Below are 16,865 nucleotides of genomic sequence, written 5' to 3'. Positions count from 1 at the left end.
AAGACGTGAAGTCGAGACGTGAAGTTTACAAGCAAAGTTACTTTCGCATTTATAACATACTAGCGCTTTGCCCGTGGTTTTAACCGCGTAGTACCCGTTCCCGTGGGAATATGGGGACAAAATGTAGCCTATGTTACTCGCTGATAATGTAGCTTTCCATTGGTGGCAAAAAAAAATTAAAATCGGTTTGGTGGTTTAGGCGTGAAAAGTTTAGGATTAATATTATAAGTACGGATTTAGTCACAAAGAATTGATGCTCACATCGGGTAATCCTATATCACGATACACCATGGTAGCAATTTCGTATTACTCAATATACAATTTCAGATGTCGCTGGGTCTTTACATAAATTCTTATATTTATTTAAATATAGTATTTTATTTTTTTATAGAATAGGAAGGCGGACGAGCATATGGGCCACCTGATGGTAAGTGGTCACCAACGCTCTTAGACATTAGCATTGTAAGAAATGTCAACCATCGCTTACATATCCAATGCGCCACCAACCTTGGGAACTAAGATTTTATGTCCCTTGTGCCTGTTATTACACTGGCTCACTCACCCTTCAAACCGGAACACAACAATATCAAGTATTGCTGTTTTGCGGTAGAATATCTGATGAGTGGGTGGTACCTACCCAGACGAGCTTGCACAAAGCCCTACCACCAGTACTATACAGATGGTTATAATTTTACAGTAGTATATAGATGGTTATAATTTTTGTAACCTCAGTAGTTTAATAGATGTGTAAAGTAACATTTTCTAAAATATGTAAATAAGCTATAACCGATTTACGTGGTTTTTTTGTTCATTTATTACGTGATTAATAAATATTAATTAATAAGTCTGAGATTATTAGCTGGTTTCTGAAATTATCCTATATTAGTGACGTAAGTTGCTTACATTAAGTGAATCCTATAATATTGATTTTCTAATAAACACCCAAAGCTCTGTCAAGTTACGTTAGGTTAGACTTTTTTGATTTAAAAAAAAATTAAGTCTACTTTTATTACATTTATTAGTTTTTGATTAGATTATGGTTCAGTATGCCCAGAGAATCGTAATTGCGATTCAACTGCAACCCGCATTGGAGCAGCGTGGTGGAATAAGCTCCAAACCTTCTCCTCCTCAAAAAGAGAAGATGAGGCCCTAAGCCCAGCTGTGGGACATTCACAGGCTGTTACGGGCGGAATATGGCGTAGTCATGATTTGTATATTGTGTATATTTATATATATTTAAGTCCTCTGCGTAAATGTTTCTTAACAAATAAATATCGTACTAAGAAAACATTTGTTAAGATAGCTTAGAAAAAGAAAATATTTACAATGCTTGGTATTTGTTAAAATAATAATATAAAATAAAAATAAATAAAGTGTTTGGTATTTTTTGTATTCAGTTTTATATAATGAAAATAATCGTTAAATATTTTCCATTTTTCAATGGTAAATGCTTCAAAATCAATTCATATAAAGTTACCATTATAATATGAAAAAAAAAATATCTCGGTATGTGGTGATATATTGTAGCCTACGAGCATATGAAATACTGTTACGCTATTTTGATATTATTGTCACTAATACCTTCAAACCTATTATGCATACTGTATATATATCAATATTCTATCTTATTTGTTATCTTTCTACTAAAACAACATGCATACACACAACGTCTGCCTTTATAAACAATCCTGATACATTTTTTATGTAAATATATGTAAAAACAAAACGAAAATAGTTTAATCAATATTTAATCTTTCTCCGGTTGGTAAATACTCCACGTATGAAATACGAGCGCTGCTGCCTGCGACTTTGTTCTCGCGGGCTTTGAACGGGAATATAGAATTTTATGACTATCCATTGGTTGCCTTTTCATTTCCGAGGATAAAAGATACAATGCCTCGACATAGAACACAAGCTATCATTATGCTGAGTTTAATTATAGTCAATCCATTTGTTTCCACAAGGATGACGTTATATGTGCGACGCTTATGTGTCTTATTTACTCATTTTGTAAATGTATTTTTACTAATTACTCAAAGACGGCTTTGCGATGTACCGCTTTGGATGATTTATATTTTTCTTTCACTTATAACAAACCATTTTTCTGAATATCGGGGAAAATTTTAATTATTAGACTGCAATATGGTTTTCGTGGATTTTGTTTTATTTCAAAATAAAGTGAAAATCACGTACCTATTGTTTATGGAAATTGGTTTAGTATTTTTTTAGTTTATGATTCTTAAGAGAGACTGACAAGTATGTGTGCAAACAGGTGTTCTCTCTATTCCCTCATTCTCATAATCAGATGGGACGGAAAAAAAGTTCAGGCACATGACCAACGGTTTTTAGTGTTTTCCTAGGTGTTTTCCACGAAAGTGTAAACACTGCCAATTTCTAGACCCCAAGCTGCTATTGAGAATTTCTCGACAGATAAACTTAATAACTTTTAATAGCTCATCCCAGGGTTTGACCCTAGGAATCTGCGGCCTTATATCTAGCCACTAGAACACTGAGGCAGTCGAAAGTATATTAGTAGTTGTATATTATATAAACGCACATTGATTGAAGTTCCCACAATCCTCGATAATTTTACTTCAAATTTTTTGACACAGAGTATTAAACCTCTTCAAAATTATTAATTAAAATTATATAAAAATTATTTTATTAGATAATTTAGTAAAATAGGTACAGAAATATAGACCGTTAAGATTATTTTCTAAATACATAAATATTTTGGTTCTAAAGTAGTCTACTAAGACTACACTTACCAAAAAAATACCCAATAAATCAACTTAAATTACTGTAAAGTGAAATAATAAGCTGCACTTATTTTATTGATACTGATTATATTACGAGCTTTCCTCTAAACTCGTTTCGTCATTTTTTTTTTGTTACGTTTCGTCATTTGTGTTATGTTTCGTCATTTTTTAAATATTTTAATTAAAAGAGCACCTAGATATTGTTATTTTTAGTTTATTTAACTATACGAACAAGTTGGTTTAATTTTTTTTTTAACTTTTACAATTCATACAATGCATTAATTGTATAATCTTCCACGATTAAACTCAAGTATATCTTGAATCAAATCAAATAAATTTATTTTATTCATGTAAGTTTTAAAAAATAGATAAATTCTTAGAATTGAGAATCGATAGTCAATATTTTAATGTTTTAATTTATTCAACAAAATTACAATCACTACATATAACACAAAAACAAAGTGTCCCGCCGTGTCTGTCTGTCAGTCTGAACTCGATAAACTGAAAAACTACCGAGCGGAGTTTCATTTGGTTTTCAACAGTGTTCAAAGTGATTCATGAGGAACGTTTAGGTGTATAGTTCATTAAAAATTTGTGAAAATTGGCTGAAATATGGGAGCTTTATTGTGCCATTTAAACCAAAAGAGTTATATGTATCATATTACGATGCAAACGTTTTGTGTTGTAAACCCTAGCTTATATGGTGTTGTGTAAGGAGCTGCGTCATCCGTTTTAAATTAAGATAATCAGTGTGATTTTATTGTTCTTGCATAGTTAATATATCGTTAGATTTGTAAAATTATAATTTGCCGGAAACTGAATTCGCGTGAATATATTTTGTCTTAAATTTATTTATTTTATTTGAATCGCATCCGAATCGTTGCGGTTAAGTGTTCTGTGGTTAGATTACACGGTTAATTTGTTTCTTGGTTTGTCGAGTTAATTTTACAATTATACGATTCAATACACACCAACCAATCAATGTTTGGCTTCATTATTTTGAGATGTTGAGTTAATTAATCAAGTACACAATTAAATTATTATGTATGATTAATTATTATTATATATGATTTTTCGTTTCGTTGAATATTTCAAATTATTTTGTAATTTGTAATACTAGCTGGTAGTTTGTTTTTTGTTAGAAAAATAATTTATAAAAATAAAAATTATTTCTACTATATATTACATACATGTATGTACTTGTATATGTAGCGTATATTCCTATTCCAATCGAAGATGGAGTATAATTTATAAGAGAACACTATTTCACTACATGTATGGTATATACATTTCGATTAGATTATTCAAGGTTTCGATCAATTATATCATGTCAATTTAATGTCAAGTTGCTTAATTGTATTTACTCCTCATGTGATTGAAATTTTAATGTTATCAATTATATTTGACATTATTTTAGTACCTACTATATTTAATACGATAAACGATTGACCCTTGTTTCACGTGACATTCTAAATCAATGTGGACCCCCTCAACTGGTACTAATTCAATTAGGCACTGGCTAATCTTATTGACGTAATTATAACATTATACCTAACGTAAGACATAATACCTAATGTAAGACGTTACATGAGTAAATTAGTAACTAGATGTAGAAATGATAAAAAATGTGCGGCTCATATTATTTATAAGCACACACACGTTATGTTTGTTTGTCTATTCTTTGTCGATGTTTTTGTGGAAAATTAGTTGGCATGTCTATGTTTTTTTTATCTGTATATTATTATGTTAAATTATGTTGTTTGTTACACTAATAAAATAAATAAACACTATTTTTAAGGGTTAATTATGATATCTATTGTTTCCAATTCGTAGTACTGGTAATAACAATAATTAATTAATATTTGCTCACATAAAATGGTAAAGTGTTTAGAATTACACTTTCATTTCGATTTAAATCGTTTTAAGATTTAAAAAACATATTAATTACTAACTCTTATATTATGTCTAAACTTCGTTGTAAGCGCAATGAAATTAATTTAAGTTTAGATTTTATATTGATGTTTTGTAGTGCAAAATAAATGCTTATGTTAAATCGCTTTCAAAATTTATCTTATCAGTTTTACTTCAAAATCGTAAATGATTTTAACCGTCTTACCAGTTACTACATTTTCAATCCAAATGTAATTCACCTTTAATTGTCTCAAATTCAAAACTTATTTTTATTTTATTTAACGACATTACTTATAAGCGATGTCTAGCACGAGTTTAGTTTTCTTTCTGTTATCATTGATTTGACATTCGGAAGAAGACCACACCACTGTTTGACTACACAAAATTTATACATAATTCGTTAGTTTTTAAATACCTATTTAACAACTAACTTCTTGTTGGTGAACTAAAATCGAACAGAATGAATACTCATGTGTAATTTTACCTGTTTTGTGTTTTATCATTAGAAACTTATTAATAAAGTAACTACAAAAAAAATGTAGGTAATTCGTTACAATAAAATGTGATACCTACCTCTTTTTAACGCTGGAAACGCATTACGCGTTTCTCCCACGGGTACAGTGGGGGGGTATGTGGGGCTCGTTGGTGTCCAAGGCACCGAGTGCGCCTCGAACATATCCACTAAAAAACCAGCGGTACCCTTTCCGTTAACGAAGAGCGCCACGGGATCGCTTGCGTATGCTACCGTGACGCTCTCATTAATACCTACATAAAAGAACATTTTCGAATTACATTAAACCAGTTTAATCAATTAGTACACTATATTAATACTTTATGAGCCATGTGAAAATAAAATCAATAATTTTTTTAACAAACTTAACTTTATAAACGACGGATAGATATTGCAGTTTAGTTAAGGCAAATAAGATTCTATTGCACTTTCACAATATCAGGATATAATCGAATCGCTGGCGGTTAATCCCGAAGGTGGCTGTGTAATTAGTTAGCGAGGCGAGGCGTGCAATGACCCACTTTACTGAGCCCCCTTTGAAGAGATTAAGTGACGTTGGCTAGTTAGGTTCTATAAATTTCTCGTTCTTACAAGCTTAATAGTACATCGACCTAAGATTGTCGTATTTACTCACTTCAATAATAAAATGCACTTTTTATTATTTGACACATATTTCACTAACTACTAATCTTCAGTTGAGAAACGCTGAACAGTGTCAAATTAACGAATTTTACTTAAATGTGAATTGTAATTGGTCGTTGGCAACCGATGACGCAATAGGCGACCAATGAGCGATCAGTATTATCTAATCTGACTTTGATAAGCACTTCAAAATTTGGAGGTAATTGTGTGGCATATTAGTAAATATGAATATATGATATTGAATTTTCTCATAGCACTTTCAATTTTAGAAACAAAAATACAACCTTGTAAACTACGAAGGGATTGCGTTGAAAAGTGAGAGTAGAGTAATTATAAGCGCTTCGTATACGACAACATACATTCCACGCTTAGCAGCATTATGTAAGACGATTGATAATAATAATATAGTACTTTAATATACATCAAATAAATTTAAAATTGGTTTAAAAAATATGCGGTATTTGATGAGATTTTCAAAAAGGCTTTCCTGATATTCTTATTAATATTATAAATGTGAAATTGAGTTTGTTTGTTAGGTATGCTTTCCAATCTTATCTATTCAACCGATCATCATGCCATTTTGTATATGTACATGTTCTTAGGGTTACAGAAACTGACATAATAGCAATTTGTATAAATATCATATGTACGATTCCTATTCTTATCCGATTTTCGGTTTTGGGGTTGTATATGAAATATTAGCATAATATTAGATGTATATGTTATTGTTAGTATAATAATAATAATGTCCTCCAGACCGATTTCGGCCACGGCGGCCAATCTTAAGAGAGATTAGCCAACTACGCAGGAGATATTATAGTGCACAAGTGTGTGCGTAAACACAGGTGAACTCTCTATTCCCTAAATCTTATAATCCGATAGTACGGCAATCCAACACGATCGGAAAGAGTTTAGGCGCAGGACCAACGGCTTTACGTGCTTTACGAGGCACGGGAGTGTACACACTTCTAACTTCCAGACTCCGGGTTGCTACTGAGAATTTTTCTGACAGTAAAACCCAGTAACTTTTTATTGGCCCGACCTGGGAATTGAATCCAGGACCTCCGGGTCTGCGGCCTTATATCAAGCCACTAGACCAACGAGGCAGTCAGTCATTGTTAGTATATATGTTATGTGAATAAAGTTGTGTTGTGGTATTAAACTTAATTGATAACTGAAACGTCAAAGCGATACGCGATAAGCCGACGCAACAGTGTATTAAGACAGTTCTGAGAATCGAAGCTAAGATTAATCCTTGCTAACTAATATTCTGCAACTGACAAAGGCTCAGGATCCTTGTTTAATTGATAAGTAATTGGATACCTCTTATCGTAGAAGTCGATTCCTTGACTGTAGATAACTGAACAATCATAGCCTTGTAAAACGTTGAAGTTGTTATGTGTATGAAGAAGAAGAAATTTTTATTTGCAGGTTTTCTCACGATGTTCTCCTTCACCAACGAGCTCGAGATGCATAATAAACCAATGGAATTTCAGTTTTGTTTTCTCAGGTTTAAACATGATATTTTTGGTTACGATTATAATGTTTTGGGCCATGGTTATATTTTGAAGTATGAAAATGTAACTATCTCGGATGGCTCTATATGGTGGTGTGGCTCGATTTGGTTCAAGTTTGTAATAAGGTATTGCTCGTTAAGGCTTAGCTATATAGGTGATTTTCCTAACATATTTCACAAAAAACAAATTATTCCCACGTACTGTCAATATTCATGAATTATTATGATAATTTACATATATGTATACAAATGGCATATTTATTAATTTTTTTGGGCCATATGTACAAACAAACACTTATAAAATTTCCTCACATTCTGATCAATGGCTTAGGAACGTTTATAAACAAACATAAAAACTTTCATTTTTATTTATAATAATAAATTTTCCATTTCGAGCACCGTGTAATTTTCATACAAAATAAAGAAATCGAAGTAAGAGAAAAGTTCTAAATAAAGAAATTTACGGGAGCCTATAAATATTCGGTATCATATTCTATATCATGTTTATCGCATTTTGCATAAGTTGCTAGAATATTTATGTCGACTAAAGGCATTTCGAGAAATTGAAATTCTGAATTTATTGAATAAAAAAATATATTATATATCGTGAAATTATTCTGTATTCTGAAATTTATTTCAATATTCGATTCCCATCTTACAAGACTCTTCGCCTATTTTTTCCCTCGTTTAGATATTTTTAAAATAACTGTTTCGATATACAAATTGCAAAAGGCATTGATTATCTCTTGTATGTTATTTTTTTCACAAGAATCAATACTTCATGACAATGAAATTAAACAGAAGTTGTCGTTATTTTTCTCATTATTACATACCGAACATAAAATCTTGCTTATCTTTAAAATATTGTAATATGTTTTCTCTAGAGAATATGTGTATTGGTTACAGTTCTGGCAGCGTTCGATTCGGAAGTCGACAATTTTATTTTAATTGTATTTACATGAATCAGTAAAAGACGAACAAATAAAAAACTTATCTCAGAGTTTTATATTACGAAGGACAATGTTCTGATATTCATTTCAGATAGTTTTGTTATATTCTTTAGTATATAATATCCTAGATATGTATATAATAAGATCCAAAGTAATGAATTCACTGAGGCATGAAATCCGATAATATTTTCATAATGGTATTTACAAATGTTTCATTTCCCTTGCAGTGCACTTAACGCTTTCCTTTTAGACCCGTTTAAGTGCTTCTAATGTTCATTTCCTTACATTTTACTTGGCCTTGTGATTGCTCTTTGATGAATAGTGCTGTATTCAGCATCAAAGGTGTTTTGTGTATGGCTTTCCTTTGTAATATTGCTTATTAAAAACATTTTAATTTTTTTTTAATCGAAGCAGTTTTTTTGGTCAGAAAAAAGAGTATTGATAAAAACTGGTCACTGCTTTCTCACACTTTAATAATTTTTAATCGTAATCATAAATTATTTTAAAGCGAAGATAAGTGCCTCTGAATTTTAATAATTTGGTTAAAAAAAGTCTCTAAATCAATACCATCTTGAAATTTAAGCATTTATTTTAAACGTTATACTAAAAACAAAATTTAAGAACGTTTTTTTAAAGTAAATAATAAATAATAATTTTTATTTCTTTAAAACCCTCAACGTCAACACTGTAGATAAACTATATTCGAAAATTGCAGTTACATATTTGTCTACATATACATATGTTTGTATATTTATTTGTTTCGACGCATGTAGCCAGATGTATATTGGTTTCGGAATCGCTCGTGTCGCCGAGAAAATTCGAGAAAAATGTGCAATAGACGGGAAAATGATTTTAAATTCTTTTTATACTTGTTATTGACGAACATGCTACATGTATATTACCTAAGTATACAAATGTGGATACGAGATGTAGTGCGAGGAATTAAACTGTTTAAAAGTTTTGTTAATAATATAAAATATAATGTAGAATACATTGGGTTAGGATTGTTTGAATTACAATGATGTTATTTGCAAAAAAATGCATGTGCTTTTTAGTACATAAAAAAGTTTCAATACTTATTAAAAGCAAGTAATAATAATGGCACAACGAACGTTATTGTATGATAAGCATCGTAATAAATTAAGTGATAAAAAATAGTGGAAATGTTTACAAGTGTGGTAGTGTCTCTCAATGTATGTAATGTAAGGAGTTGTTTTTCGCTTTTATTAGTCACACCCACAATAACCGTAAATCAAACCGCACTATGTAAGACAGAATACTTCCAATGTTCATGATCATGGAACTATATCCAACATCATCTATTGCTTTTTCTATACTAATTAATAACATGCAAAAGTCGTAAGTGAGATGAATTTAGATTATAAGTATGTTGCTAAATTGATACTAATTTTATTGTTTAGTGAGGAAAACAACTATTTCGATTTTTGATCTTTTCATCTTGTTCATTGGCGTATACGTGACTTAAAACGGCAAATAAAGAAGATATATTTTTTAAGAAAACAATTACAAGAAGTATATGTAGGATATCAGTTGTCTGGTTTCCATAGCACAAGCTCTGCTTAATTTGGGATCAGATGGCCGTGTGTGAATAATGTCCCAGTATACTATAATTATTCATTTATGTCTTTTGTATGTATGAGTTGTGTATGTATTCAGAGTATAATCTCTATATTCCGTATTTATTTCTACTCCGTCAAGCTGTTTTTCCATGATTGAGTATCAAAAATCCAAGCATATAAACTTTTACATTTATAATAGTAGTAAGAAGTAGGATAACAAATAATTTAATTTTAAAACCAATGGTTTTATGCGTGCGCACCACCTGGTGACGCTGTCAAAACGCCATTGTCAAACTGAATTCGAAATTATCCCGTCTTAAAAAACTTAGTTGATGTTTTTGTTTTTTTTTTTAAATTTCATGTAAAATATTATTTAATTTATTTTGCGTATAAATTGTTTCGCGTGAAATAATTTTGTTCATTTTTGTAAGTAAATATTTTTAATACTCACCTCAATAGTATAGCATAATTTTATTCCATTAAAGAACGAGCTTTTTAATAAATTGGTAGTTACTAAGGTAAGGACTATAACGGAACAAATTATCATTATATTATAAAAGAAAATTAGATTTTATTGTTTCATAAAATTAGAGTACATTTTCCTTTTTTATTAAAATAAAACAGTCTTTATTCACATTTTATTCGCTTTCATATTTTATGCGCTCATTTTTACTCAGATAATAAAATTTTAAACACAATCTCGGAATGGGTGCATTACTGTTAACAACTGTTTTTATTGCGACAGCGATGTAGAATAGGAAAATAAATTAAAACCATTCATTTTTGTAATAGAAAACATATTATTGAATATTGTAACAATAAAATTAATACACATTTTATTGTTACATTATAATATATCTTTTGTGTATTTATTTTTAGCAAATTGGCATTTAAATTTTTATTAAAATACACGTTAACAAAGATGGCTAAGTGAATATAAGATGTGATCATTAACTGGAGGTCCTGGGTTCAAATCGTTCATCGTTAAGAAAGCATGAATCGGATCAAAACACCAAGATAAGGTTTTTATCGAGCAGTGAATATTTCAGTTTGTTAATTTTTCTCTTAAGAGTATTACAAATAAAATCCAATTAAATCACGCCGTACCGTAACAGCCTGTGAATGTCCCACTGCTGGGCTAAAGGCCTCCTCTCCTCTTTTTGAGGAGAAGGTTTGGAAATTATTCCACCATGCTGCTCCAATGCGGGTTGGTAGAATTCACATGTGGCAGAACTTCAGTGAAATTAGACACATGCAGGTTTCCTCACGATGTTTTCCTTCACCGTAAAGCACGAGATGAATTATAATCACAAATTAAGCACATGAAAATTCAGTGGTGCTTGCCCGGGTTTGAACCCACGATCATCGGTTAAGATTCACGCGTTCTTACCACAGGGCCATCTCGGCTTTTTTAACGCATTAATCTTTTTTTTACGCATATAATCGTAATAGTATCCTTATTATTTATTTTTTAACTAACAACGAAACAAACCAAAAATACACGTACCAAAATTTACACATATTATGATACAACCTTAAATAATATTTGTCTCTTTCTCAGTTATTTAATACTTATGTTCGTAAAAAAAATAATGATATTATTTTTTCACGGACGATAACAGCGACAGACGATACTTGGTACGATACTCAAATTATTATTAATAGCCACTGTCACAGGTGAAAAATATTGCCGGATGAATAGTAATGTTATTTCACGAGCATTTATTTTGAAGTTAGTATAAATGACATCTGTCACAGATATGGAAGAAATTGTGGCACTGTGTCAGATTGCTACTTTTATTTATTTGTGATGATAAATACGCCTCAACTATAATACTGACATAATTCGATGGGACGGAAATCCACGACAGGGAAAGGACTGCTTGAAATTCTGCCACATGTGTATTCCACCAACCCGCATTGGAGCAGTGTGGTGGAATAAGCTCCAAACCATGTATTTTTCTGTACAGATAACAATGTTCTGCTTAAAATTAATTTCCTTATTTCCTGAAACGGAAATGTATAAAGGGAAAAAGATGATAAAACAATAGCATTTTTAATAGTATTTTATGTAACTTAATAATACATGTATGTATTTTCATGTATATTTTAATAGAACAATGAAAAATATAAAATTGCTCACATCTTCGCGCCAAGAATTTTTATCTTTTGTATCCGCCTTTATCAGCTTTTTATCCAGCGCGAATAGATCCTTCCTTCCATACACACAATTTGTCCTTGCGTACATTTAAATTTTCAATCCGTGTCATTCGAATCGAATCATTGGATCAATGTGGGTGGATGTAAGCTTTAAATCTTACTCTGTAAGGGTAGAAGCACTTACCCAGCTGTGAGACGATTTTCGACCTATTGCCTACTTTTTGTACGTCATCTACTCTTAGACTAAGTTTAAAATGCTCAAAATGAATACGAAATGAAATTAAAAACAATAATAATAATGAAAATAAGAAGGAGGATTTTTGGTAATCTATCAATTTAAATTCACCCGCCATCGTCATCATCATCATCCATCATCAATAGGGCTCTTAAATTAAGCTTCAAAATACCTATTTTAAGTGAAATTAAAAACAAATAAAATAAAGCAAATCATCTTAGAAGGGGGTTTAGTTTTTTTATCTGTTATTATTACGTTTTTCTATCTGTTATTGTTATTATTACGCAAAAAATAGAGATCTAGACTCAATATGAACTGCCGTAGGAGCCTTATAAATTGAAACATAATATATTCGGAGTTTTTGTCTTACATACACATAAGAAAATTAATAAGATACAGTGACTTGTTTTAGTATTTCCGTCGTGTAACGTAAGCGATTGTAATAGGTAATATTTGCTACAACTAAGTAATTTTACATTTTTTGTAATATACTAAATAAATAAATAAAAGGCTACATTTTCTTAGACGTTTCTTTCGTCTCTCGAATCATATAAACTAATGATCACATCGACATTACGACTAATTTGAGCTGACGAGTTATTCTATAATAAAATCTTAATCAAGTTACTGTTATAGTATATTATAGTTAGTTATAGTAATATAGTATTAGATAAATTAGTTTTTTTTAGTTATAAGAACCCCGCAAAATTTTATGTATAAAATGATGTAAATTGTGTGAGAAGTTTATGGCTTAGGCAAATAAAACGGTACCCCGATTCAGTCTTGTTTGTCTTATAATTGACCTTATGTTGAAGATTTCGTAATTTAACAAAAAACAAGATAAATTTAAACAACGCAGAAAGTCAAAGAGAACTTGTAAGTCTATTCAACGCGATATGAATATTTGATTAGGTTTTCGTCGAAACTCTTCAAAACAAGGAGTGTGGTAATTTTCTTACTTTTTCAGTAATATTATAACAAGATTATGAAGATTATTTTCGAGCGCATATTGAGCTTCGAGCATTATTAAAACAATAAAAAAAAATAACTATTAATATATCATACCTAAAACTTTACTTGGTTGTAGGCCTTGGTGCAAGCTCACCTGGTACCATACACTCATTACATATTCTACCGATAGCAATTCTTAGCATGGTTTCCTTAAGGGAGGAGTGAGCCAGTGTAACTACAGCCACAATGGACATAACATCTTAGTTCGCAAGGTTGGTAGCGTCGCTTTGACGATGCAACTTTGTAAGGGATAGTAATGATTTCTTACAGTGTTAATGTAAAAGTTACAGACGATAAATGACACAATGCTGAGCTAAGGAGAAGAGTACACGTGTGGCAGAATAGCTTTCGACACATGCATGTATTTTTCTTTACTTGCGACAAGGTAAAGAAAAATTAGTATTACCTCATAAAAACCGTGAACTATCTTGTGGTAACACGAAAGAGTTATCCACTGGGCCATATTGTCTCTCAGGGTAGTGGCATAAATCTCTTTTATATATCATTCATTATGCAAGAGACATCAGGTTTTCTATGGATGCAGGTGTACATTTACTCCCCGCGCTGTGCCAACGTCTGGACGCAAGATTGATATACAGCGGAGTCGGTCCACTCAGCCAGCGACTCATGATTAATGCAAACTTCGTATTCTAAATACGACATGATATTAGCGTAATAATCTATTGTAGCACTAAGCACGTCTTCAAGTGAAAACTGATTTCATTTAGCTTAATGCTACATTTATAATAAATATATCTTATCTAAAATTTTAATAATAATTTGTGCTAATAGAAATGTTTACAAATAAATACATTGTGTAACTCTTTATATTTCTTAATAGTAACGGAAATATTAATAAATTACATAAGATTTTGATTTTTGTGAAGTTCATAAAAATATATACGAGAATTTAATAAATTAATTGTTATAAAAGATAAAAAAATTGAAAACTCAGAATCATGCTTTTGGTATACAGTTATTGCGTTTTATTACTATATATTCTGATCTACATATCTAACTATAATTATTTTAGAACTGCGGCGTGTCCTTCAATAAAAGCGACACAATATTTGTTACACTTTTGTAAAATGTAAACGTGACTACAGACTAAAAAAAAATTTTATAGAGGGATATTTCTAAAATGAATTAATTTTTATATTCGAATTGCAAATCTATTTATAATTTAAGAGTGACATTTTACCACCTGTGAAATTTATTTTAAGCTTAAAATAAATTTAAAGAAACAAAATTAAACAAACAGAACAATGGAACAATGATAAAAACGTTTAAATTTTACGAAGCATTTGATACTGGACGAGACTAAGAGAAGAATAACCGGCGTTGCTGAATATTTTACTTGAAGGGTCATGCCTGCCTGTTTTATTAAGGCCTGAAAAGGTTGCTCACTCATGCTTAAATTTACAAATGTTTACACGAATTTCAGTGCTTTTAATCTTTTATTATTCACTTTCAAGAAGTTGAAAATGTATATTATCCTATTCTTCGTTTTGATATTTCATTTTGGGGATATATTTTTATACTGATAGGTATAAACATATATTCCCGTGCTCCGCACGGTTTCTGTTTGGTTCGTATCGTGATTGTTATTCTATTAGCTGCTGAATTTGTACGTGAAAAATTCATACAAAATAACAATGTAAATTGATTAATTTAGTTGGAAGGTTATGTTCCAAATTTCAGATGATGAAAAATTTATATTGGTTAGGATTTGCGTTAAATCCTTTAAATATTCTTAGCGACTGTCCACGTTGCGAAAGGAGTAATTGTGCTATTCAAGGCAACCAGCCTATAGTTTCGGAGATCTTGTGATGAGTCAAACAGTTAGTGATATTTCGCTTATATACCAGTATATTTAGCTAGAGACTTTATTTTATTTTTAGTTTTTACAAATCAATTTACAAAAGTACTTAAATAATAATATAACTATATAAAAATATTTTCAAGGTAAAAACTATGCTATCATGAGTCTATCTATCAGAAGTTTTTTAATATGTAAATATATAATTTATTAAGTATTTATGTTGTTAAATGACAAAAAAGTCTCAATAAATGGTTTATCTGACGCATTTTGTTTTTAAATCTGATACTTTTTTTAATCGGTACTGATATCAGATTGACAGAGTAATTATTATTTATTTATTCACCTTCACTGAGAACTCTGTCACAGTTAAAGTAACTAAGTCAGTTTTTACAAAAGATTTTATAGTGATGTATTTTATTAAAGTTAAGTAACATGCTTCTAGGCAAAGGGCTTCTTAATTTATAGGGCTTATTAAGGAAAATGATTTGAAAGCTTTATTCCATCAAGATGCTGTACTGCGGGCTAGTTACATAATAATTAATATTATTATTGTCATAATTCCAAGTACAAAACTTAAAGCTTAATCAAGTCCTACGTCATAATATTTTATATAGTAATAATTAAAACCTTACTTTAACTATAAATCAGTACCTCTTAAATGGTAATAATAATGATGATGATGATGTCTTCTTGACGTGTCCGTCAATGGCGAACTTGGCTAGTGTGTTGCGAGCGAAGGTAACTTGAAAATCCATATTTCATTTTAAACGTCCCGTTGCAGGGATGACAATACAACAGACCTATATTAAAAAATACACCAGTAGAAGTAATAAATTTTATTATTTGTTAATTTTAATATCTTCAATATAATAACTTATGAGATATTTTAAATTTAATAAAAACAAAATATCATATATTATTAATTCGATAACAATCGATTAGTTCCCCTTTTTTATATATGCGCCGAAAAACTATTTTTTTAACTTTTTTACCAAACAATAACAATGACGTTCTGAAACCGATTATATTTTTATTAAATCAAATACAATATAGAAATATATAATTATTAAATATATTAAGTGAAGTACATCAATAAGTATTTCACCACCCAAACGGTTTCGCTCGATGACGTTTTTGTTTTCGTTGTACTGTCATTTTTATATACCGTAGTTCAATAAACTATTTAATATGTAATACAATTATATCGCTAAAAATTAGGAAGATCATTTTATATTATTTATAACTATTATGTAACATTTCCTAACTTAGTAATAGCATGTAAATGTTCGGTGTGTGGGGAAAAAGTTACCATCCGTATTGAAGGCTTGCAGCTATATATTAATCCATCACGCTTTTCCAATTCAAATATGACAGAATTCTATCCAACACAATATATAGGTTTCCTCACGATGTTTTCTTTCACCGACGATGTCTAGACGAAGTATAAATTCAAATGAAATAAATAAAAAGTCATTGGCGAACCCAAAATATTCGCTTGAGATTCGCGTCTTCATGTCCGTCACGGTCTTGTTTTCTATGGAGATGTTTATTAAGGAAATGTTTAATCACTCTTCTACTCGACTTTTTATTGGATTCTGTTCTCAAGGGGTTCTCTTGCAGTAAATCCCATGATTAACTTTGTAGCGGTTGTAGGCGCGGGATAATCTCTTAAAACTACTACTCTACCTACTCTTATGTAGCCGTTTTTAACTTGATATATTATTTTAAAAGATTACGTCTTCCTGACCTGACTATAAAGTAGAAAGGT

This window comes from Nymphalis io, chromosome 17 (assembly GCF_905147045.1).
Source record: "Nymphalis io chromosome 17, ilAglIoxx1.1, whole genome shotgun sequence".
Classification (NCBI taxonomy): domain Eukaryota; kingdom Metazoa; phylum Arthropoda; class Insecta; order Lepidoptera; family Nymphalidae; genus Nymphalis; species Nymphalis io.
Note: the sequence above shows the minus strand (reverse complement) of the source record.